This window comes from Solanum pennellii, chromosome 6 (assembly GCF_001406875.1).
Source record: "Solanum pennellii chromosome 6, SPENNV200".
NCBI classification, from domain to species: Eukaryota; Viridiplantae; Streptophyta; class Magnoliopsida; order Solanales; family Solanaceae; genus Solanum; species Solanum pennellii.
In genome coordinates, this window is record NC_028642.1 from 6308405 (window position 1) to 6309012 (window position 608).

A 608-nucleotide genomic window follows, 5' to 3' on the forward strand; every position below is an offset into this window, starting at 1 on the left:
ATGCCGCTACGTAAGTATATAGTGATTGTCTCAATTGTGCCTAAAGTCCAATCTCCTAGACCTACTAATACGCTACTCATATTGAAACCAAGTTAGTTCTTACCCATTGACTTACAAGGTATTCTATCAATTTGAGTATAATAAGCTGCAAGATATTTGATATCTTTCTTTTAATATGACTTAAATTTCTGTTATTCGATGGATACTTAATTTAAGTAGACTCAGTTCTGAGTCTCTATGTTTCAATTTATTTATCTTTGATTAATTCTATATTTTTACATTACTGTAATTAGTGCAATAAAACTTTATTATTTTCTTCTTTCATATCTCCTGGATTAATCGCCTTTTAAATTTACAAAAGCGTTTAGAGAACTTTTATCAAATAAAAATTCTTCGAAAGTATACTTAGCTAGCGTTTGGCCATAGATATTCAAATATTTTTGGCAAATATTATTTGGATGAAAATTTGGGTGAAATTTTACCATGTGTTTGGCCATAGAATTTGAGAAACATATTTCATTTTTTTAAGAAATATGATTTATACCCATAAGTTTTTAAAACTATCAAACTAGCCATAAATTTGTATTACATAGCACAATAGAAATCTC

General features: G+C 27.6%; 1 pseudogene; it reads left to right on the forward strand.

Moving 5' to 3' along the window:
• Window positions 1–608, forward strand: part of LOC114077578 — a 3738-nt pseudogene continuing 3130 nt past the window's right edge.